The 24,850-nt window shown below is 39.2% G+C and overlaps 1 protein-coding gene and 1 long non-coding RNA gene across 3 annotated transcripts in view; one reads left to right on the forward strand and one right to left on the reverse strand.

Annotated features, from left to right (window-relative positions):
• LOC136997325 (transcription initiation factor TFIID subunit 7-like) overlaps window positions 1-24,850 on the reverse strand; it is a 297,656-nt gene that overhangs the window by 59,919 nt on the left and 212,887 nt on the right. The gene's annotated exons all lie outside the window — the stretch shown is intronic.
• LOC136998937 (uncharacterized) lies at window positions 5,244-24,761 on the forward strand. Of its 2 annotated transcripts, none has more exons than XR_010889449.1 (3): window positions 5,244-6,514; window positions 23,113-23,221; window positions 23,683-24,761. It is a non-coding gene; the product is annotated as an uncharacterized lncRNA (long non-coding RNA). The 2 variants fall into 2 exon arrangements; XR_010889448.1 differs by lacking the exon at window positions 5,244-6,514 and adding an exon at window positions 7,924-9,113.

Raw genomic sequence — 24,850 nt, forward strand, 5'->3', positions numbered from 1 at the left:
TACATCGATAAAAACGCAATCATGCACAAACTGATGCTCAATCTGCATTTGAATAGATACGAGGCTTACACACCGGCCGTTACCGACACGTTGAGTATAAACTACGATGATTTTTCACCTCCTAGTTATTTTAGATTCAACGAGAGAGTAGATTACGATATTCACGATTACGCGCAGATGTGTGTGGATAACATAGACGAATACTTCAATCTTCTGCGATCCGTGGATGCAATGAACGTGTTGTTGTATTCATCGTTAATACCGTCTCGTGGAAAGAACGTCGTTGACGACGACGGTGACGAGGAATCGTTCTTCAACGACGCGACGAGCAACGCGAAGAAGAAAATGTACGAGAAACGTCCGTACGTATACGACGTTAATGACGCGATTCGCAAGATGATCGACAATGTTAGTTTAAACGATGTGAACAAAATGATTAAATACAGCGCCTCGTTTCGTGAATTTTTACTTTACATCGTGAACATTTGTCAATCGTACGGCGAACAAATGTTTCAACGCGGCAACACCGTTTCGACGTTGCTATGTTGTCTGATTGGGTGTGATCACGAGAATGCGATGCGTTTTACGTACGGTTCACTCGCGTGTAAAATGATACGCGGTCGCGACGATAACGCGGTGCGACGAATCACAGCGGATATTTATGATTCGGATGACGTCGTTCGACGGTACGAGAAGGAATCGTTTGTTGTTCTCGACGGCACCGAAAACGGCGACAAGAGAAACGACGATTCGAAACGATATAAACGTCGCAAGCGAGGAACCGTTAGCGACATGAAACGTTTGCGAGCGAACGTGGAGAATTATCGAAGATACGATCTCATATGCGACAAATATCCGTTGAATGTTCCGTCGTCGTCATCGTCGCCAATCACCGCGAAGGAAACCATTCGCTACGTGACGACGTATAATCGCGACGACCGCGCCAGTGCGAAATATGGGGACAAACGCGTGGACGAAAACTTTGCCGTAACGAGTGACACACTGTCCAATTTTATGGCGAATTGGAATCTACACTTGTTCGCCTCGGCGAACAAGCATAGCGATGTTTTTCGAACCAACGACGGATCGGGATTGTCGAAAGAAACGTTGATATATGCCAGTGTTGTGTTTTTGTTTCTTTTGAAACGAGAAGAAGCGCGTCATCGTTACTTTGCCACCGCGAAAGCGCCGTTGTCTGAACGATCGATGCGCCTTCGAAACGACATTTCGCACAGCAAAGATATGAATATTTTCTCTCAATTGACCATTCATTGGAGAACCATGTTGGACGTGATTCAAGCCGCGTTTTTCAGACACAACATTTTTTCATTCAACACGAATGATCTTGCGTACGGTTTGTACGGATACGTCAATCGATTGCGCGACAACGTCGACAATGAGCGCAAACATTGGTATTACTCGATAAGCGTGGCTATCGTATCTATGTATCTATTTGCCGATCGAAACATCGACGTCACGTTGTTTCTTCTCAAATATTTCTTTACCGTGAAGTTTCCCGGACCGTATCTGAAGAGCATTCTACTGTTGGAAGGAACAAGCGATAGCGGTAAGAGCGAATTGATCTCCAATATTATCAGACCTCTCTACTCGAGCACGAGGGACGGTGTGATCAACAATTCCACCGTGCGTAGCGCTGGAAGAGACAAGATCAACACGGATCTTTACGGTATGCTGAAGGCTCATGTGTGTCAATGCGATGAGCCCGACAGTATCAATCACGAAACGTTCAAAAACATGTTATCCAGTATGACGAATAAGGGAAGAGATTTTCACAAGCAGGAGGCCAAGATGATCGTGAATATGGCCAAATTGATAATAACGACGAATAATTTTTTCAACATAAAATTCGACGAAGGAGTGTTGACTCGTTTGAAGTATATCGTCGAGACGAAGCATCGCTTCAAGGAAGCGTACGCGAACACGTGGAACACAGGGATCGAATTCGACGATAAGTATTCGTCGCCACACGTGAGCGTTCAGTTTGCCAACAAGTGCTTCGGTGCTGGAATAAATTGCGACATCTTTCGACAGGGTATGTTTCTATTACTTGAACACTATATCTCACCGAGCAGAAATCGAAACGACGCGTTCTACACTCTGCCCGATTTGGTCTCGCGCGAGAAAAACGAGGACGACGTCTCCACTTTTTGGTTCTGGTCGCGCAACGAGTATCTGGTCGATCAGACGAAACATTACACGTCGCGCGACAATAACGACGGCGACGTCAATGATGATGACGAGAGAACGTTGCGCGACATTCTCGGCGAGAACAAAGTGGTGAATTTCAACACGATTAAAACGGACGTAGCGCCGATAGATCTCGCGATTCCGCAATCGATGAAAGACGCAGCTGAAAATTTTTATAAATACATCGATCCCTTCAAATGTTTCTTGAAGAAATACAAAGTGTTGGAACATTCGTCGAAAAACATCGCCAAATTTAATTTAATAACGTTTCTGCAAAATTTTATAATCGAATATTGTCCCAACGTTGCCAGATCAACCGCGGATATACATCAACGAGCGATAGATATTTTGGGACGTTTGCGCACGAAATACAGTCGCGTTTATAACAACGACGAGAAAACGTTCGGCATCTTGATAGTACAGCGTAGACCGGTCGCGTGAACCATTTCGTTGACAACGATCGACATCATCGACATGAACGGTCTTCCCGTGGTCGTGGACGATCGAACTCCGTTTCGAAAGAAAAAGTGGAACGACGACGAAGAGAAAGAGGAACGACGACACGAAGACGGAGCGTCGACAATGACGACGATCGACGACAATGCGCATCGCGGACTCAACGATGGAATCAATGACAATGCGCATCGCAGAGCCAACGACAGAATCGTCGATCGTCTCTTCTCGTCGTCGATCGAGACGGTGGATCGATCACCGTTGTCATCCAACGCTGCAAACGCGTTGAAATTTTTGACTTATCTCGACAATAAAAACATCGATCGTTTGCGATATTATTTGTACGATCGATTGAAAAAACGATATCATTTGCCGTCTTGGTTCGTCTTCGAAAGACACGTTAACGCGAATAGTTTGCTGTCGCACGTAGATTTGTGGTACGACTACGCACCTGCTCCAGATTGTTATCTCGATAGGATCGATATTGCAGACGAGGAATTCGCGTCGATCATCCTCGAACCGATCAAATTGATCTCCCTCGACGACACGGCGATAAAGTTGTGTTACTCGTGTGTCTCTCGAGTGATAGATCGTTCTCGCGCGTCGACGACGACGACCGTCACCGATGATGGTGGTGATCGCGTCACGGTCGTTACGGAGGATATTACGACGGATTTGTCGAAGTCACGACAGCAACGATCGAAAACAACACGATTGCCGTCGATGCCGAGTATAACAACGTCGATGATGGAACAATCGTCTATCGAAACGATCGCTACGAAGCAACAGCAACAACGCGGCAGCGGTAACGGTTCGACGACGAAGAGAAGAACACCCGCTTCGGACAGAAGTGGCGTTTATCGTCGAACGTCAAAAGCATCCATTCGAAAGACTCATCAACCGTCATCACCACCGCCATCATCGTTGTATCAATTTCCGGAATCATCGACGACGAAGAGGAACGTTACTGTTTCCACGAACGAACCAACGACGACCTCATCGTCGTCGTTTCTCGAAGAGAAATTTGTCGATCAGATTCTCGGTGAATTGCAAAGAAACTACAACGATGATAACGGAGTTGCTACAAAATTGGAGGATTTATTGTCGAATAAGAAAGAAAAAAATTCTTCGTCATTCGTCGCGATGTGAAACATTTAGGAGACGAGAAGAGCAACGACATGGTGGTGTATTTGCGCGTGAAACGTTTCTTCGGATTGGCGTTTTTGTCGTCTAATCACATCAGGGTACCGATACTACGTCTGGGACCTCGATTCGGAACGAAGCGTCTGGTGGACATCATACATGGGTTTGGTCTCTGTGACGTCGAAGATTCTTTAACGTTCTTCGACACTAAAACAGGCTTTGACGTTAGACTTACCAACGGAGAGACCGTTCTCACGATGAAAAGGCAACGACGACGACGAAACGACGACAACGACAACCCGGAGGAATCGGACAACGACGTTGCGATGTTAAATTTCTGCGCGGATCTCTTGTCACACGTCTACGCCAGTTATATCGAAGATATCGAATCGACGAAACAATAAAATGCGATTTCTTTCAGCGATAATTGTCGTTTTTTCCTTCACCTTCCTTTTTCTCGTTGTATTTGATATTCAGATGCGTGTTTCGACAACCAAGAATAGTGGCAACACAGCGTCGTCGATACACCGTTGTACCGGTCAATTTGTGGTCTCGCAACGCGACAAATATTCTGGAAAGAACGATTCCGTGCAGAACGATTGACGATTTGAAGACGCGCAACAATTGCCGCTTGATTCACGGTCATACGGTTATTGGTTCGACGAATTGTTAGCGATTGAATTCAGACGTCGCGAAATAACGGGCGTCGATTTGTTCGTACCGGTATTGCAAAATATTTACTTGATTCTAATAAATATTTACTTGATTTTAATAAATATTTACTTAAATAAAAAAAATCATTTACTTGATTTTAAAAATATTTACTTCATTCTATGAACTTACGTTCATTGATCGTTGCGATGGTTGAGTTTGAAAGAGCGATACAGATACGTGTTCAACGAAGTGAATCGGGAGTGTCTTATTCGCGCGTGCTCGCGATGTACTTTCAAAAGTTTCACAATCTCGTCGAATGTTACGCGTTGAATGATCCGACGACCTCTTCGTTCGGACTGTACATCGATCGTCCCGATAGCAACGATTACCGTTGCGGTGTTCACGACGACGAAATTTGCGCGGATCCTCGCATTCTTTATATCTATTGCGACGCGAAGAAATTGAAAGCTCTCGTCGAAACGAGCGAGAGTGTTCCGCGTGATCTTGTCGTCACATGTGGAACGCGATGCGATGAGTCAATGTCGACTCTGAAGATGCGAACCTACACCTTGCTCGCTATCGCGATGTACGCCGAATATACGTTGAGATCTTATCTGACGGACATTTCAACAACTCCGTTGATTTGTGAAACGTTGAGGAATTATATTATCGCTAAAAACGATACTAAGAGAGACTGAGAGAGGAAGAATATGTGGTTGCAAGTTTCGATAATATGTCTTATATTCGCAACGATGTTGCTTTCGCTGTTACTGTGGAACGTGAAAACCAATAATCGTAGATTACCAATCGCGATTACCGACGGATATAGAACCTACGTTGAAAAATTGCACAGAAATATAACCGCGACGTCGAAACGAAAGAAGAAAAATAAAGACGACGAAAACAACAGCGACGATAACGAAAAACCATCTGTATTCAATAATGATGAAAAATACGATTCGAACGAAAAAAACGATAATGATGATTTTGTTATCGACAATGATGACGATAACGATGACGCTTTGTTGATGCCACCTCCGTCGCCACTACCACTATTATCGAGGAAGATCTCGAAATCATCGATTGTTATCAGCGATGTAACCGACGACAAAGAAAACAATACGCGAAAACCACTCGAGTCTGCGAGAGGCAGCGATGATCGGTCAAGAAATGATAACGAGTAGCGGTGTGACGGTGACGACGATTACGCGATTACGTCTGAGAAACAGGATGGCACGTCGTCGTCCGTAGAAACGAGCGACGAATTTGCAACAACGAACGAAGAATTAGAAGCGACGAGGAAAAAGAAGGAAGTTGTGTCTGCGAAGTCATCGTAGGTTATCGTACCGATCGCGTCTCGATCAACGGAAACGGACAGTGACGACGGAAGAGAACGCGTTGCGAACGAAACGAAGGTCGAAGACGATACTACAACCAGATAAAAATTTACGATGAGTACACGTGAAGCTCCCGTGCGAATCGTATCTCCGAATTCTATCTATTCATCACACTTTACTCATGACGCCGTAAGATTCCATTATCAGTCGCGACAATTCGTTTCGAATTTTGTGGCGCGTCTTTGCAACGTCACTGTAACCTTGCGTCGACGCGTGACGACGCAACGACGACAGAGCCGCAATTTCGTTTTGCGTGGGATGAAACCATCGCGGCTGCTTGGCTTCGTTGTCGTTGAGAACACCGGGACAAGTAGAACGAAACAATCCGTGATAAGAACCTACGGCGCGCAGAAGCGCGACGAATATATCCGATCGATGACGATCGACCTCGGCAAAACGACGACGACGAAAGGAACATCTTCGATAAGACGATAACGATTCGTCCACGAAATACGACTCGTCGGCGAAAAGCTTCAACGTTCTATCGTTGTTGTTCGAATCGACGAGCGAACTTTTCTCTTCGTTGTCTTGTCACGTTTAACAACGACCACGACGATGTCGCTCCAACGTTCCTCGTCGACGCGAATCCACGGAACATTGATCGCCCACCAACGATGCAAAGTTTTTATCGCTTCGCTCAGAACCGAAGAGACGAGTTCGTAAGTTTTCGATTCACCACCGTGACAAAGTCGCACCGTCGCACAGTGAGGCGAATACCTCTTTTCGCGGTCATTGACGTATAGTTTTAATATTTTTCAATTAAAAAACTTGAAATTTGGCATATATTAACTAAGAATAATATACTTCAAGTATGTAAACTAAAAAATCGATTTAATTATAATTAAAATAATTTATACAGTTAATAAATGCTTTATCGACATATAGCAAAATTCATTCACTTAAATAAAGAAAAAAAAGAATTTATTACAGTGTAATTAATTTTTTTTGTTGAAAAATAACAATCTCTGAACAGTTCTAATCTTCCTAAAATATCAAATAATTTAATAATAACTCAATTATTATTGTCAAATTAAATAATCATGCAGTTGACATTTAATATTAAGTCGAACATTTTGCACTGCAATAAAATAAAATAAAATCACAATAATCACAAAATTTACAATAGCAATATACAAAATACAATACAATAGCAATGTTTAAAAAAGAAAAAGAACCCGAATAACTAAGTAAGGCTAATATTGTACGTGATCAATTTTATTTTTGAGTATCCGTCAAGTGTCTTTATTATTTTATTCATAATAATCTAATTCGTCAAGTCTAAAAGATTCTTAGCATCGTCACATAGTTCTTTTTTTTGTGTTCAATTATTCGCCTTGAATGTGAAACAACTGGGTCTGAAGCAATTAACAGATTCGTAAATATATCTTCGTTATTCATTTTTCGAGACATTTTTCGAGAATAATTTTCCCTATAATTTCGAAAATATTTGTGATTCGCTTCTTGGGCATCTTCAGATAATTGACCTATTAGTACAATTGCATATTTTATTATAGCGCTTCCATGAATCAACCATTTGTGCACTGTTACTGACATATAATACCATGGATACAGCCAAACATAAAGTTTTGTGTATGTCATACGTTTTGGAGAATTTTACGATTTAAATTACTATATAAATTTTTAAATTTCTTGAAACATTTACAATCAAAATAGACAGTAAGCAGATATCATTTTGAAAAGTTCTATAAAAATAATGAAACATGGTTGAATAAGAAATTCTCTTTTTCATTCAGATGAGATACTGAATTCTTAGATCATCGCGCATGCCGTCTAATAGATCGAAAATTTCAAAATCTCAATGGAAGACATAAAAAAAAATGCAGGAGTTGAGAAGTAATCAACAAATGATTATTTTTCGTAAAGAAAAATTTGATGCAGTACAATTAGTTTACAATTTTTTTACTTTATGAAAAATTTATTTAAAAATTAATAACTCTTTTGTTTTCTCTATCATTTTTTTTTATATATAAAATTGTTAATCATAACAATGATTTAAAACAAAGTGTAATTTGCATCAAATTTCGCGATTAAATTTGAAAACATTAAAAGAAAATGAACCAGTTGGCGCTACTAGCCGCATCAAACTAACATTAATTAGAAATTTTTTGCAAAAGGGGGATGAAGGGGGATACAAAACGTATATACTAAGAAACTACATACTTTGCCCTGTAGATTAACGTATATTTCAGTCTGGACCGTTTTGGACCGTAAACTTTTTGGTACTTTAAACATTTGAATTCAATTCTCTTTAACTACATGTATTGAAATATATATATATTATGTATAATATACACCGAACAACATGTTAACTTACATAATGTCAATTAATTACATGATGTCAGTTAATCATGCTATTATTACATTATTACTCATTTTCGTTGTTTCATAATACTATAGGTGTAAAGATTGTGACGTGACTTTTTTTTTGACGTCCGTCACAAGGGCGAGAAAGCCCGATCGAGGAGGGAAATTTGAGGTCGAAGACCCCACCGCGGGGGGGGCGACGACCTCTCCCTCTTAATTCCTTTTTTTGGAGATTTTAGATTTTGCGTTGTAGCGAATTAAGCGAGTCGTGGTGAGTGGCCAAACTCCCATATTGTGAATTACCGTGGAGCAGCCTTCGTGGGACCTGCGAGGGACTCAGCAGGCAGGACGACGGAGGCCCGGACGGCGTGCAGACGGATCCAGGATAAGGGCAAGTAAAAACACCCTTGCCAATATCATTCGATTCCAGACACAGTCGCTACCGCAGTTACGATTTCAGATACGGAGCATATCGAGGCCGGTGAACGCACCGAGAGAGATGACGCCCGAGAGGGAAGCGCGCTCTCACACGCCGAAGACCCGGGGTGGAGTACCCGAACAAGGAGCTGTTGTAACGAGCCAGGAAAGAGGAATCCGGTCGGAACCTGGCCAGTTCACGACCGATTCAAAGAAGGCTCGGATCTGGAAACGGAGAAGGCCACGAAGGGCGTTAACGGCAGCTGCCAAAAGAGAGAGACCGGGGTCACCTCGGAAAAGCGTCACCGAGGGCCGAAAAATCGAGGAGCGACGCGAGGATTGAGATCGCTAGAGATATCGAAGGATCAAGTAGCGCTAATCGATAGCGCGGATCTACATGCGCAGGACGATGCGCGGAAGGTCACCGCTGTCCGGCGAGCCTCGCTGTCGTCACTGTTCGGCGAGTCGGCAACCTGGGCGGAACCTCGAGGACTACCACGGGCGTACCAGCGATTTGTAAGGCCACCACTTCGACTTCGCGGTAAGAGCGGTATCAGTAGGCGGCCCGAGCCTCGCGGAAATAAGAACCCGCCTGATTTTCGTGAAAGTGTATTAAGAGTATCGAAATGTCTCGCGATAGGTTGCGAGGTTAAATTTAGGCCGGGCCCCGCTGACTACCGCTTCTATAGAATAAGATTTCACCATGCTATCCCCCTCGGGGCTGCCGAGCCGACAGTCGTTTTGCGTTAATTAATGTCTCTCGTTCATGAATGATAATTTCGCGTCTATTTGTGTATTGCTGTACCGAGTGTTGGAATTTTTGGAGTTAGCCTATCGCGTATCTCTCGCCTCGGCCTTCGGTCGAGCGTTTACATTCAGAACCGTAAGAATAATACTGAGATAGAGCTTGTATTGTAGGCTAACCGTTATGAAGAAAGATTGAAGTAGAGCTAATTGTAACAACCGCACCGAATGAAAGTTACTGAATTTGTACGCCGAATATTATACCGCGTGAGACGGAAGTACGCGGATTTCCGCGAGTTGAACGGTGAAATCATAACGCCTCTCACTGAGATAAAACATGTCTCCACTCCGCGGGATTGTTAAGACGTTCGTCACCCGGCGTCAATCTCACTTAATCTAATTTATAATTAAATGTTATTTGTTACTGATTAGTGTGTTCTTAATAACCGTTTATTTCAGACTCCTCTCTCCAAACCGGGTTAGCATCTCTAAAGAACCTCGCCCCTCTGCCATCTGTAGAGTGGGCTAGTCGCGCTTATTGCCGTTGCTCTTTAAAGAAAAAAATTGACTCTAACGTAATTTGTTCGTGTGGCGCGTTAATCCGCGCCTGGCGCCCAACTATAAGTTTCGCAATAATTACTAAGATCTATAAAATAGAGCAACGAGGTTTGACACGCTTACCGGCGGGTGTACTTCTGCCCGACGGAAAAGTCGTCGCAAGATGTAAAGGGGTGGAGGGGTGGTGGGGCCTCTTGACGGGGGGGGGGGGGGAAAGGGGGAAATGGCGTGAAGGGGTTGCGCTAGGGGGGAGGGGGGATGGGTAAAGTCCGTTGACAGCGCCAAGTGTTTTTGTATTTTTTAATAAATATTTTGTTATTTTAATTAAATTTTTAAAAATTTTGTATGTACACTAAGAATAATATATCACTTACTTTCTAGAATCAAATTATGATCAGTTTTATTTATACATTTTATGTATATTTTATGTATGTTTATTTTGAATTTGCACCTTGAACAATATATCAGTTATTTTTCATGTTGGTAATATATTAAAAATTTAGATTATTATTAAAATATAAACATATTGGAGTGTCTTTTTTGGAACTTGGCCTGATCTTATCATTTATGAATTTTTGTGCTATATCACCTACTTTTTTACATTTTGTGCACAGAATTCTATCCCAGATTTTTCTAATTGACCGCCTAGGGCAAGCCTGAATTCAACGCTATTGCAGCCGTAAACGCTATAATTGCGAAAATAATTTTTGTTTGGGGCCCAAAAATAATTTTTCTAATTTGGCACCTAGGACAAGTCTAAACTCAGCGCTATGGCAGCCGATGTTTTAGTTCAGCGCCTATGGCAGCTTTTATGAAGCGCCAGAGCAGTCGATTAATTGTTATAATTTTCCGGATCTAAAAAATTTACGTAAATTTACTACAAAGAAATTCCGACACTTACATTCGAGGAAAGTGTCATTAAATGCAGTTATTTCCAAAATCACTTAATCTGCTCCAAGAACAATATGTACGCCCCTTGTGCTCCTTTGGGCCAGTTTTTCTTAATGACTTTCATGTCATTAGAGCAATACCATTCTGATTTTTTTTCTGCTCTCAACATACACGTGTAGTGACCACGATTCATTTCTTCGCCTTCGTGAAATATAGCGCTTATTACCTTGTACTTTTTTTTATCTATCGTGATATTATTCGTCGGTACGGCGTTAATCCGATTGTTGATAATTTTTTTGCAAACACCGTTCACAAAAGTGTATAAATTGAGCTGTATCACTAAGATGGATAAAGTCGATTCGATTACGGTTTTCTTTTTCAGAACGGAACCTTTACATGCGTTACAACTGCCGTCTATCATTTCCCATTTGGAAAATTCCGAATCAATCAAAGTTTGTAGCGTGACACCTCTTTTCCTTTTTAATGTCGATTGTATAGGTAATATTAGCAAACAACTTTTTTCCAACGTAGTTACCGTGTAATTACATTTGGCATTTGAGCAACATGTTACGTGCTTCAATTCGTGTTCTAATATATCATTGATTTCAGAATACGTCGACATTAGAGCCATGAAAAATTGCGAAGCATCTTGTTGTATTCGTTCTTCGAAGCATTCTCCGACAGATCTTCTAACCGCTTGAACGTTGCAATATTTACGCTCAGTATACGCGCATATAGCATCAGTTAATGCGTTCGATGCTTTATATTTTAGTATTTGTTGCCTGATACGCACGCAATGAAATACACACTGCAATATTACATTAGCGTAACACGAAACATTATCGTCATTAAAAAGGCCGTATATTTTCCACGTAATTACACTTTTTGATTCCTCGCAACCATGATTCTGTACATTATCAATGATATTAGGTATGGTCCATCGACGATCGTAAACTTTTATAGCTTTTTTCTTGGATAAATCGATTTGTGGCAGCTGAGATTTGAACAAAGATCTTAGTCGATTATATTCCGAAATGGCTCCTGAGTGTGCTTGAACTGATGCCGGATTGAAGTTTATCAAATGTAGGCCTTCCAATGTACTCACTCGAGACAAACCTACATAGGCTTGACCATCACTGAATACAGTCGTTCCCAGATCCATCATTGCATTTTTACACGTAACGCCTTGACTTTTGTGTATAGTTATTCCATAACTGAGGGACAATGGAAATTGTTTGCGATGTACCACTATTTTGTGAAATATCTCGAATTTAATATCTACTCTCGTTATTGCGAATTCTTTGTTATCCGAAGTAACTAATGTGACGGAATAAATATTTCCATCAGCAGCACGATTAACCGCAACTACATTGCCTATTGTTCCGTTGACAAGTCCCAGAGTTACGTCAATGTTTCGTCGAATCATCACTTTAGCACCAATTTTAATCATTATTACTCTTTCAATGCCTGCCGTTTCTGAAACTTTGTCATCTTTATCTTCCAAGGTTTTTTGCACTTTTTTTTTTATTGCTGGAGCACAGTCGACATCATCTTCTGCTATTAGTAGAATTTCCTCGCCGTCGATTTTATTAAGCATTGCCGTGTTCAAAACCTTGCACAAATAACACGTAGGTAATAAACATATTGTATCGGTCGGTAATTGATTCATATAAGTGTAAAGTTCATTCAATCTTTTGTCGCAACTATTTTCTTTGAAAATGATTTTTCTTGATTCAAGTACATTGATGTCAGAATCCGTTATGAGACCTATTCGTATTCTAGAAAGTATATCGCGATATCTGTTGTCGCCTCTTTGTCGCATATTTATCAAGAGTTCGTCGTAATCAAACAATCTCCACAAGTCAAATCCACCCATGGTACCTAAATACTTCTGAACATCTGATCGAGACATTTTAACGAACGGAGGATGTCCTTTTACAGGAGGAAGCTGCAACAAGTCTCCAAACAAGAGAATGTGTTTTCTACCAAAGAAACCATTATTTGTATCTGTCGTATCAAAAATTTCACATAATCGTAGATTGATAAACATAAGTGTTACATTCGAAATCATGGATACTTCATCGATTATGAATAGTTCGACATTCTTCAATTTGTCTCTCAAAATTTTCAAGATTACGTCTGACAATTGCACGTACTTAAGCGTAGATTCATGAGTGACGGGTAGCTGAAACATTCTATGAATTGTCAGGCCATCGATATTGAATGCTGCAATACCCGTGGGAGCAGATATCGCAGTCGTTTTTTTCAAATTTATTTTGATCCAATGTTTGATCGTTTCAATAAGAAAACTTTTTCCTGTACCACCCTCACCGCTTACGTACAATCGTAGAATATGATTTTTATTTTGTAAAACTTGGCATACCCTGTCGAAGACTCTTTTCTGATCTTTGTTCAATTGCGACATCATTTGCGATAAATTAATCGGGGCGTCAATCTTACCAAAATCTTCCAGATTTTTCATCGCGTTGTCAGCTTGTACTGGATTGCAATCCAGTTCATCGTCATCAGATTTGTCTCCGTCTGCTATTTTTAAATCATTTTCACGCTTCTCGATCAATTCAGTAACATCCTCAAAAGCTTTCTGTATTTCTTCGAGCCTTTCGTGATATTTCATTGCCTTCGTCAATCCAGTCTCTGAATTCTTAAAGGCATCCGTGTAAGTTTCGTACGCACCTTTGAGTTCACTCGAATCTCTCCATGGTTTGAACAGAAGAAGCAGCGAGTAAAAGTACTTTTTGGGTTCAGTTTTTACATTGAATCGGTAATGGTTTATTAAACTACACTTTTTTCGTTTCTTTACAAATAAACGCTATACCAGTTCGTAATATTCGACCTCGTCACTTTTTGGCATCTGTTTTACAATGTCCCAGAATCTAGTAAAATCGTACAAATTCAATGATTCTAGTTCTTTAGGTCTGTTTGGATAATGATCATCGATGAGCAACGGACAATAGATATTCGTAGAATTTTTATCGAGAGCTGTAATTTCATTGAATGTTTTAACTTTTCTGTTTCTCACTTCATTGACGTCGATCCATTTGATAATGGTATCACAATCCGTACCATACAAGAGATGCCCTAATAGGGTATCCGCAGCTTCTAAAGCACCGCATTCTCTGTCATTCAAACGACGCATCGCAAAATTCCACAATTTCGATGCCAAAGGCTTATTGGAATCTATCATTTCAAAGTCTATGTTACATTTTTCCGACTTTGTCGTGTATTTTGTTAAATACGAGTTTAAAAACTCTGATTTTTCTCCAACAAATTGTATGTCCATATTTCCCTCCCAAGCCAATTTGATAGCCGGATTATAATCATTAATAAACCTCTCCGACTTCTTGCGAGGAAGATCGTACAACCTGCTTCTACTGCGTAAATTTTTTCTACCCACTATTGAAGTGACAACGTCTCTTAAAACAAAATTTGTCGTAACTGATCGCGGAAAATCAAACCGACACTTTCTGTAAATATTTGTTTCGGTTTTCTTTGTACGCATGCAATACGAGTTATGTTTATGATTCTGATCACTTGTAACCGTTTCGTACAACGTTGGCGAAACGTTTTTATCTGGAATTTCGCACGTCACGTATTTTTGAATAAACGAAACAACTTCTTCATCCGGCGATTTTCTTAGCACAGGAGCATCTTTTATCCAAATCAAGCAATGCATATGCTGGATACCTCTAGTTTGATATTCTAATCGCCAGAAGTAGTGGATTACTTCCCCTATTGGGTTATCAACTGAACGAATAAAATCAATCATGGCTTTGAATTTTATGCACATGAATCTAGACGTGCTAACAGGGTCGTATGCGATTAGTTCGTTAATGCTTAACTTCTCTTTATCGGGATTCATGTCTCGTAAATATTCACCCAAATCGGACCATTTCCATTCACTAGGACTCAAAGTCAAAAACCACGTTGCTGGGCCGTAATGCAGAGTCATGCATTTCACATTATTGGATGGTTGTCGCCAAAATTGATCCGTATTTCTCAGTTTTCCGAAAATACTCATTAAATTCGATTCCAATTGTTCGTCTTTCAATTCGTTCAAGTATCTATCAGCAGTATATCTCTCTTGTGCGTTAGCAACCATCATCGTATAATATATACCGTTTTTCAATTGTCGGTTGTTAGTATCATGAAGAAGGAAAAACAAGTACTGCGGATTCAATCTGAATCTATTGTGTTTCGACATCAATCGCGTTCTGATGAATAAATATTCCGGTAATGCAAAATTTCTATCTTCTCGTTGTCCATTGATACCCTCTGGATATAAATCGGGGAAACACATGACATCCAGATATTTATAACGATTATCCATTGGAACATCTTCGATTTTTAACATTTGATAAAGTTTGAGTGCAGATTCGTTATCAATCCTTTTCACGCGCATTGGGTATATCGTATACTGATCATTAATACCCGAGTCTTTGGTAATTTGCGTCAGGAAAGCCTTACGTTTCAAAACGATTTGGTCATTATCTTTAATCTGCTGTACGGTGTCCTCAACCACCTCATCTATTTCGTCATTATTGCTCTCCTCGCCCCCATTATCGACGATCTGATATTCTGTTTCTTGCAACTTCTCATTTAATAAATCATCAGATGACGCTGGAAGACGAATTTCCGAATAGTGCGGATTATTTTCTTTTAACCATTGCAAAGCCTTAAACACTTTATTAATATCCATCAAATTTTCCCAAACAACTTTTGATTTTTTAGGCATACCTCGAACGAGAATGTGCAACTCGTGTTTCAAATTTATAGGATTTTCCGGAGGACATATCTTATCCAATGTTTCTTGTAAAGGAAGTGGCAAATGAAATGTTCTACCTTTTACTTTACGGATCATTTGTCTGTGCGGCAAATGTTTGTTCGAAACAGCGCCCATTGTTTGCACTACTTGGAAGCTGCTCATTCTCTTGATTAACATTTTTTCGTAATCATTGAAATCCGACAAAACATCCGGTAATGGTTTTACGGCAAGATTATTCAAAACGCAAGTAGAAGGCAACATGCCTTTCCGAAATTTGCCCAAACAAAACTTACAAATTAATCCAGTATCGCTATTGTGTTCTGTTACGTAAGTCATCAAGTTTTTCCAAAAAGATCCCTCTACTGGTTTTTTCAGCTTTTTTAACTCAGAAACGTCACTATTCACACATAGTTTTTCGCAAGAGACACAAGGGAAACGTGGTGTATCCAACAATCTCTTTTTCATAACTGTAAACGCTTCGTAATTTTGCGACAAAATTTTTTCCTCGTCCAAACTAACGGTCAAATTGTTTTTGTAAAATCTTGCTTTAACCTTTGCATCATTGGAAATTTTCAGCAATTTATCCATATTGACAAATCTCAAAGCTGAAAACAAATGATAAAATTTTTTATAATTGCCTATCAATTTGTAGACATTTATTCGAATATTTCTCACGAGAGGAAAATGAGGCGATAAAGTGCTTATCGTTGCAATGTATGATTCGCAAATATTTGGATTCGCATAACAGTCCGGAGGATGTCCCAATCTGCTACTCATATGTGAAACAGAACAATTTTTGAGCCGCGCCATAAATTTAGCATTCATTATCTTCTTTATAGTAGCTCCTTCAAACTCTTCCAACAATTTCACATACTTTTCCAAGGAAATATCACTTATGCGGCATCGTTTCTCGTCACAGTGCCATATTTTTGACTTTTTATCATTGTTATCCATTAACGGTAAAACATTTATCACTCCATGAGAAGAGGATTGTCCTATTATAAGTGGTTGCTCAAACTTTTTCCTTTGCTCGTAAGCAGTTTCAAAAAAGTATGCTTCGGAAGACGAAGTATGTTTGGATGAGCCACAAAGAGCTCTAATTCGATCGCTTTTTGGATATTTCAAAGTCTTACATTCATTGAATCGCAATAGTGCGGTTTCAGCAGCATTTTTCAAATACAAAAACACTTTTCTTGCTGCATTGACGTACGATTTTTTTGCTATCATGCACCACTTGAATATATATTCGGCTTCCAATCGAGCACATATCGCCGATTTATTAATTTTCCTCGATATCCGTCGAATATAGAACTCTGATCATTTTGGAAAGTTAAAACACTTTTGCCAAGATCGGACAGTACTGAATTTTTCTTTTACTCTCTCGATCGTCTTTGATCTTTGTACGATAGACTTGTTACCACGTTTTGCATAATACTTTTTGTTGTACAGTTTTTTTGAGTCAGAATGTTTGTGTTTAAATTTTCTTCGGCGATCTCTTTCACGTGCAGCATTTTTAAAATAATTTTTTCTTTTGATTTGCCGATTGTACAGCAATTGGTGTGAGTAATTATGGCGTTTTTGAGCTCGTTTATTTTCTAAATCTTTTTGGTACTCGTCGCGTTTTCTTTTACATTGTTCCTCAGGATTTTTTTTGTATTGATTACGCACTCTCTGACGTTGTGTTTCGGGATCTTGTATGTACTGATCACACATTATCTGGCGTTTCAGTTTGGGGTTTTTTTTATATACCTCACACATTTTATAACATTTTATTTTAGGGTCCTGTTTATATTTATTGCGCTTTTGAGTGCATAAAAAATCAGCGTTTTTGGCATATTGTTGTTTGTGAGAAAAAGCATCTTTCTCGAGTCGTTTTGAACGCTGTTCTTCAGTTTCCTTGCTACGTGCAAGCCTTTTTCTCAGTGCATCCGCCTCTCGTATTTTCAATGTCTCCAACGGTAATAACATTAATGGAGCAGTTGAATTACAGAGGTACGGAAAATGAGTGATTGTTTGTCCTGCAAACATTGCAGACAAATGAGGTCTTAACAAAGATCGATCGTACGTCACAATACAAGGATTTATGCCAAACAGAATCGATGTAGCAAACGCAATCGCCATAGGACCACAATTACAACCGTCGACTTGCGACTGGACTGTAGGAAAGACTATCGGATTGTTTTGAAAATCATGAAAAGGAAATAATCTCTCCACAAAAATTCGAATTTCTTCATTCAAATTTTGCTTATTAGCATTACGACTGCCTTCATGAGAATCATATATAATAACAAACTTTGCGTCGTAATGACAAGTAACCCAATGTCCGCCCGCAAAATTACTGTGCAGTATTTGCAAATGCTTCTTTTTTAGATTTTCGAGTGGAACAATCTGATCAGGAAATATCGTCAACCATACAGGTCGAGGTGCATATTCAGAATTTCTTTCGAGTAACGCATGGAAACTATCTATCATCGTTTCTGTCAACCATTCTTCGAAAATCAAAATGTCTTTTTCCTTATTGCCATAATAGAACTTGTGACACTGATGATGCATTTTGAGCTAGCGCTCGGGGCAGCCTTATACAGATATATGGCGCTTAGGGCAGTCTTTTAGTCATGCAAGTGTCACAATCACCTTAAACGAATAATTAAAGTTACAGAATTCTATATCAGATTTTTTAATTGGGCGCCTAGGACAAGCCAGCCAGGGCCAAAACTCAGCGCCATTGCAGCCGATATTTTAATTCAGCGCTTACGGCAGCCGTTATACAGAGCAGCCGATTATTTTTTCTAATTTTTTTCTGGATCTGAAAAATAAAAAAAGTGTATTAATACGTAAAACGAACAAGTTATAAATTTTAGATTAATAATTGTAAACTTTGTACAAGTTTTTTTGCAATAAGCAAGCGAACAGTTTAAAATAATTTTAATAAACATATGCAGAGATTTAAAATTATTATACTAAATAAAATATTGCAGAAAATTTGCTTATAAAGAAGTGAAGCTACATTTATCTTTTGTATAGTATTTCTGAATAGTTGAAAATCAAGTAATCACATTAACATTTAAAAATAGTATTTATTTATTATCACTAAATCATCAATGCAATCTCCTAAAAATTTTTGCTGTTTTTTATTCTATATAAATAAATCCTGTTTATAAACCTTGCTTATAAAAAAAAAATTATTCCATAAATTCTACACTTATATTAAATATCTCGAAAATAAAACATTTTATAGGAAAATGTGTTAGACAAAAGATGTTTGGTTCGAAAAAGGAAAAAAGATGGACATATTAATTTGGATGAAAGCGCTTCAGAGAATTGAAAGTTAATCTACACTCACCCGAAAAAAAAGCGGTACACTGAAAATGTGGGAAAAATTCATCAAATTTCAACTGACGATAACTTCGTAAATAATAAAGATAGAAAGTTCTATAAAATATGAAAATGAAGCTAAAAATCTCTACTTTAAGAATCAATTTATTTCAATGTTGCAAAATAAATTTATTGAAAATGGCGGATGACAAAGCGCGAGCATGCAAAATTGAAAAATAATGGTTCGAGTTTGCGACGGTGCACGGTATAAACAAAAAATTGTACCTTATTGGGATCAAAAGCGTACGAAAGTACAGAGTCTCCTCTTTAAAATGCTTTTTTATGCATCTCGATACGATGATTTTTCGCTGAGAGATTCGCATTTGAAGTAAGAATCTGCCTTTTTCTTCAAATGCGAATCTCTCGGCGAAAAATCATCGTATCGAGATGCATAAAAAAGCATTTTAAAGAGGAGACTCTGTACTTTCGTACGCTTTTGATCCCAATAAGCTACAATTTTTTGTTTATACCGTGCACCGTCGCAAACTCGAACCATTATTTTTCAATTTTGCATGCTCGCGCTTTGTCATCCGCCATTTTCAATAAATTTATTTTGCAACATTGAAATAAATTGATTCTTAAAGTAGAGATTTTTAGCTTCATTTTCATATTTTATAGAACTTTCTATCTTTATTATTTACGAAGTTATCGTCAGTTGAAATTTGATGAATTTTTCCCACATTTTCAGTGTACCGCTTTTTTTTCGGGTGAGTGTAGTTTAAAAAAAAAATATGTACCTGCTTGTTGCAAATTCATGCTTTTTCTTAAAAACAACTATGTGTTTCCTTTACACCAATTTGTTCCTCTTATTATTTTGTGCTTATAAATATTTAGGTAGAAATATTATGTCAAATGAAAATAAACATACGCATTATAGGCGGATAGCCTAATGGATTGTGTTCGACTGGTGAGAAGTGAGAGAGAGTCAATGGTGTAGAAATGTGTTTATTTCTTTGTCAGAGAGAAGTATGTATGTACAAGTGTGTGTGTAACTTGAGTGCGCCAGCGGCGCATTCGCGGCAGAGTGTAAGGCCGCGAGTTTCGAATGAAAGGTGACGGGCGCGGTAAGATATTACCGGCCGCGTCAGCGTGGTTGGAATCGGGTCCTTAACAGGACGATTCATGCGAGGGTGCGTGTTGCATCCCGGCGGCGAGGTTTGCGTTGCGGTGGAGTATGTCTCCGTTGTGCCATGCGCTGCGACCGTCCGGCTCTCGATGTGAGTCGCAAGTGAGTCTGCGAGCCGAGGCGGGAGAGGCCTTCGCATTCGGATGTCCCCGGAACGTGAGTGTCACGTGGGGGCCGAGTCAACCGGGCACAGAACTCTAAGGGAATTATTTTCCGCTGTAGAGTCTGTGGTGGCGACGGCGATGCTGGTGCGTCAGCTGACCGTAGCTGTACATCCTACGTGAGGTGTGCGGTCAGAGCTGAGACTGAGTCTTTCGCTTCCGTGCCTTCCCAGGCACTGTGAAAAGTCGAGAAAACTTGCTGGTTGCGCTCTTCGAAGCAGAGCTGTGACTCCGTTCAAGGGCCCTTAGTGAGAGCTCGCCTTGAAGCGAGTGAGTGAGTAAAGATCTGCGGAGCAGCTCTTTTATATCTCGTCGATCGAAGCTTGATCGCGAGAAAGCTTTTCACCGCCTGCGCAACCTGGCGGTGGGTCCGCAAGCTTATAACTGGTAGAAGGCCTGCGGCGCGTAGCGGCGCCGCGGCGTATTATGCCGCTTCAGTACAGCTGTGTGGCGGTGAGCCGCCACACGCATATAATATATCTTGAAAACTATTCTCAACTCAGGGAACGCAACTCGGGAAAGTCGAATTCGTCGACTCTTTGCACCTAGAGCGAAAAATTCCTGTAGCGCAACTCACAAAAGTCAAATTCGTCGACCCTTGATACCTGGTGCGAGGAATTTTCGTAGCGCAACTCGGGGAAATTGAATTCGACGACCTTTGGCACCAGGTGCGAAAAATTCTCGTAGCGCAACTCGCAAAAGTCGAATTCGTCGAACCTTGACACCTGATGCAAGGAATTCCCGTAGCGCAACTCGGGGAAGTCGAATTCGTCGACCCTTTGCATCTAGTGCGAAAAATTCCTGTAGCGCAACTCGCGAAAGTCGAATTCGTCGACCCTTGATACCTGGTGCAAGGAATTTTCGTAGCGCAACTCGGGGAAATTGAATTCGACGACCCTTGGCACTAGGTGCGAAAAATTCTCGTAGCGCAACTCGCAAAAGTCGAATTCGTCGAACCTTGACACCTGGTGCAAGGAATTCCCGTAGCGCAACTCGGGGAAGTCGAATTCGTCGACCCTTTGCACCTAGTGCGAAAAATTCCTGTAGCGCAACTCGCGAAAGTCGAATTCGTCGACCCTTGACACCTGGTGCGAGGAATTCCCGTAGCGCAACTCGGGGAAATTGAATTCGACGACCCTTGGCACCAGGTGCGAGAAATTCCCGTAAATTTTAATGATAATGATAATACTCTGGGCCCCGTAAATTCTTCATTCGTCCCTGCGGACAGAGGAGAAGAATAAGGAGACGACGTTTCTTAATTTTTTGCATTACCAACATCACTTTTTGACCGCTTGTATCTCTGAAACGGCTGGACCAATTTAAATTTTTTTTGGCTTAAATTAGTCGTGGCGATGCCGCCTTTAAGGATATACTATGTGTTTTTATAAAATTTTTTATATTTTAGTTGCTACAAACCCCCGAAAAGTCGACTTTGTGCGCGCAGGATAAGAGACTTAGTAGTGTCATTTTCTGAACTTTGCCAGAGATTCTTTTCCTGACTTAGTAGTGTCGTTTTTTGAACTTGGCCGGAGACACTACCGCGTCTCCTGATTATTTGACAACATAAAAATGATATTTATGTTATCTTTGGAACATATTAATTTTGTTGTAACGATGCGAACGACACCACCTCGAGTGGTATGATCGTGGCCGATGATTATTTGGAAGCGTTCGTCGAAAGTAAACTCTACGATTCGCTCAATCGAAACAACGGTTTGTTCAATTTGTCGTTCGACGTTGCCACGGCTGCACAGAGACATCATTTTGTCGTAAAATTTGACGACAGACGGAAACGCGTTCGATTGACGAATGACAATGTCGTGTCGTTACCTATGTGGCGTATATGGAGTTTCGAACGATCGTCTTCTCGATCCCGACAACCGATCGTATCATCGATCGTTGAAACTATCGAGAGATTTGTTCCGACGTTGTCCGGTTTGCGTGCGAACGATCCGTCGTTGAAACGTTCATACGTAGATGGTGTTCTGAAACATTTGAAGAGTGGGAATTGGAAAGCACATTTCTTTATTCTAAATTACATATTCGACGTAAAAATGAACGAATTATTAAACGGGATGCGACGACGCATTGACGTTCTCATTGACAATCTAACAACGATCGATAATCGTTAAATACATATTCATCGCGAGTGTATAACGCCGCATCGTTACCAGTGTACAGTCCTTTGATCGTGGGCGCGACTATTCTTCTTCCGTCGATATCGCTGAACGTTACGACGATTTCATCGCATTCGTTGAACGCGTCTCTGGCTCGAATATCGTATTCCATTTCGTCGTTCGATCCGCGAACAACGTAATCGTAATCAACGTTGTCATTACTCGCGAGCGAAGATACGACGCGTCGGTTAACGATAAAAACCTCGCAAAATTTGTTGGGTGCGTAAATAAAATAGTTTTTTGCGGAATTGCAAACTAGCAACAACGACGCGTTCACCGTCGTTGTGGCGGTGACGTCGAATCTTTTGAAAATCACTCTGCTTCTTCGAACATTCGCGAAAACATTGTCGGTCGCAAAGATTGGCAGAATATATGGTTAAGTAAATATCTATTAGAATCAAGTAAATATTTATTAGAATCAAGTAAATATTTATTAGAATTAAGAAAATGATTTTTTTGATTCAAGTAAATATTTATTAGAATCAAATAAATATTTATTAGAATCTAGTAAATATTTATTTGAATCAAGTAAATGATTTTTTTTTCAGTAAATATTTACGGTAGAAATTTGCCAGAGAAACCTACATGTGCAGTATTCAGTAAAGAAGTGCATACTAGTTCGATAGCAATGCTCGATAAAACTGATAACAATGCAAAACATACAAATTTTAAATGTACTTGTTTTGACTTGTGTTTTTAGATGCAGATGTCCAGCGCATAAAAATCCAGGAGCTACCAATGTACAGAAACATGGGATTGCTCGAAGCACCGCGGCAAACATTACGCCTAATAAAGAATATGCTTTCGAGGTAAAATTGTGAGAAAAGTTTACACAAAGAAAGAAAAATTATTAAGTCACGTGTATGATAATATGTCGATTACATCGCACACTCTAAAATTATGAAATCGAAGACCTTCCGCGTATTGAGGAGAATTAAGATAAGGATTGTTTTTAAAGTAGCTCTATTCGCTGTCGCATTTTTTAGTTTCTGATAATCTGATAACCTGAATATTGTAATAAACCATATCAGATGCGTGATTTATATAATGCTCTAATAAAACTATTTCTAAAAACATTCACTCATATAAAATAATACGTGTTTTGCAAAAAATATTTTAAGTAATGCCAAAGTGTAAAAAATTAGAAAAAAATGTTAAATATTCCGTAATCGCTTATTTTCTTGTGCTATTTTAAAATATTTAGTAATGTAATAGTAACAATTTTAATTTATATATTATGTTATTTAGTAAAATTTATATAAAATTTTAGATGGCTTGTTCTACGATAAGATATGGAATAGGTTTTACAAGAGAATTGGGGATGGACATACAAAATATGGGAGCAAAGAGAACATGTCTGATGACCGATCCAAATTTGGTAAACTTAGCTCCTGTAAAAGTTGCTATTGTAACGATAGAATCTCGTTAAATATTCATTTTTCGATTATCTTATCTCAATACTTTTATGCACAAAATGATGAGAGGAATCAATGTTTAAAAAAAAATATGTTACTGCTTGTTGCATATTATCATACTTTTTCTTAAAAATAACTGTGTTTTTTATATACCAATTGATTCCTCTCATTATTTTGTGCAGAAGAGTATATAGATAAGATAATTGAAAAATGATTATATTACGAAATATTTCATACTTTATGTAAAATTATGTCAAATTAAAGTATAAAAATTCTCCTAAACTATTCAATTTTTGGCCATCCTACCATTACAACTTCTTACGTCGAATATGGTAAAGAATCGATTTATAAAAAAATTAGAAGAGTTCCATTTAAGAAAACTTGATTGATCTTCAAATCTTTGAAGCATCTCCACCCAAGGTGTAACTAATATCTCTATCTCTTTTTCTTTTATGAAGCAAACAACTTTTGTTTAAAACATTTCTTTTCATTTTTATTTTTTATACATGATTCTGAAAGGTTTCCTCAAACTTCAACAGCGTATTCTAGCGGTCCTGATGAAAACAATTCCTATAAACATATGTCCTGCAATGTTTCTTTTTCAAGATACAATCATTTTTTAATTTTTAATGAAATTTTTAATTTTATTGGAAAGTGCAGTATTAAATCCAAAAAACAATCAAAGTAAATGTTCGAAATGTTCGCCAGCCGCAATTCAGCGCCCAAGAACAGTATTGTCGAGAAAAAAAGGTATCTCGAAAAGAAAGCGTTGTAGGACACGTTCATAAGAACTTTTTTCATCCTTATGACCGCTAGAATACGCCTTTGAAGTTTGAGAAGACCTTTCAGAAACACCTTGTATATTTTGGAGTCTGAATTAAAATGCCGCACCCTATATATGTATATATATTAATAATAAATAAAATTTTATTAACTAAACAACTGCAATAATTGTTCAATAATAAATTCAACAAATCAATAATAGAAATATCTTCCAAGAAATATGTTCCAAGAAATATGTAA

Source organism: Linepithema humile, chromosome 1, assembly GCF_040581485.1.
Source record: "Linepithema humile isolate Giens D197 chromosome 1, Lhum_UNIL_v1.0, whole genome shotgun sequence".
NCBI classification, from domain to species: Eukaryota; Metazoa; Arthropoda; class Insecta; order Hymenoptera; family Formicidae; genus Linepithema; species Linepithema humile.